The sequence below is a fragment of the Hibiscus syriacus genome, unplaced genomic scaffold (genome assembly GCF_006381635.1).
Source record: "Hibiscus syriacus cultivar Baekdansim isolate YM2019G1 unplaced genomic scaffold, ASM638163v2 tig00116937_pilon, whole genome shotgun sequence".
Taxonomy (NCBI): Eukaryota; Viridiplantae; Streptophyta; class Magnoliopsida; order Malvales; family Malvaceae; genus Hibiscus; species Hibiscus syriacus.
This window is the reverse complement of record NW_024063475.1, coordinates 1,693,903-1,695,522: the sequence shown is the minus strand read 5'-3', so window position 1 is coordinate 1,695,522 and position 1,620 is coordinate 1,693,903.

Sequence of the window (1,620 nt, the reverse complement as noted above, 5' to 3'; positions counted from 1 at the left end):
AGGTTATATTCCTTTTTCCGATTCCTAAACTATGTCTAATCCCAAACGTCCTAGAACTTCATCGAGTCGTTCTCATTCAAACCAACCTCCTAATCCCGTTCCTCCTCCACCTTCATCTCTATTAGGATCTTGTTTTAACATGCCTGAGCGTTGTAGAGACGAATTGTACTCTAGGTACAGAAATTCTTTTCAATCTTTTAGAATCCGGGAAGAGCGTATTCCTTCTCTTCAAGCTATGATAGATATTGACTTTGAATATCTTCCGATTCTTAAAGCTTGGAAGTTTGATAAAATTTTTCAGCTCAAACCTATTGTTTATCAACAGTTAGTCCACATTTTCTATTCCAACGCGGTATGTATTCAAAACGAAACTCAATGTGGGACTATAACCATTAGATCCTATCTTTTAGGCCAATATATTAATATTGACCCTGAGACTATAAATTTCCGTTTTTGGTTAGATGATGATGGGTCATATAATGAGTCTGAAAATGTGGAATATCCCTATGTTCCAAATTCTAGTGTAGTACTCTACGATCTCATCACGATCGTTTTCTTCATTTGATGATCTCTTGGTGGTTTAGACCATCCGGAGGTAGGTACTCCACTCTTCGTGCTAGGGATTTATGGTGGATGCACTGTATTAAAAATAAGATCAAAATAAATCCGTCCCACATTATTTTTAGTCAACTAGTGGACATCATAAACATTGTTCCTTCAAAACATGTCGAAACATTGATTTATGGATGTCTTTTGAGTAACCTCTTTATCAAACTCGGTCTAGACGTCTCTCTCGACAATCCTATCCCACTCCAAAATCAAATCAATCTTACTTCCTTGAAGAAAGCAGATTGGAAGCAAGACGAGGAAACCGGTCTTTGGGTATTTCGACCCGGTAAGCAAACCCCGAGAGCTAGCTCTTCACGAGCTGCTCCTAGCTCTTCTCGTGCTCCTCCTCCTCCTCCGGCGCCTACTGTTGACGATGATCCTGAGTTTCAACAACTTATGCAAGATATCGATGATCACGTTCTAGACGATGAGCCTGCACTGGAACCGACACTGCAAGAAGATCAAATGCCACCATATTTTTTATCCTTCTTGGAGTTGTTTAATATGAGGTTTGCCTCCATTGATTATTAGATTACTGAGTTTTAGCGGGAGATGCGTGAACGTATGGACGCTCTCACTCTTGAAATTCAAGCTCATTATCCTCCTGCTCCCGATCCTCCTATTGAGTGAATTTGTTTCCTTGTTATGTTTTCTTGGATTTTCAAACTTGGATTGATTTTGATATTTCTGGATGTTTAAACTTGATGGTTGTTGGATGTTTTGAACTTATTTGTTGTTTTATGTATTTTTGAACTTAATATTTATATATATTTGGTTTGAATTTTTATTATGAATTTAATGTTTATTAATTTTATTTTTGCATCATTTACATACTAGTTACATTATGACCAATTATGTCATTTCACATTTGTTTATGAATATTGATTATGAAACTAATGGCTAATCTCTCTTTTGATTATGATCTTAGCAGCTTAAGTTATATGTATTTTTTTAATCAATTGGCTATGTTTTTTCAAAACCTTGTTTAAAACATTTTAAAATCTTTTTGAT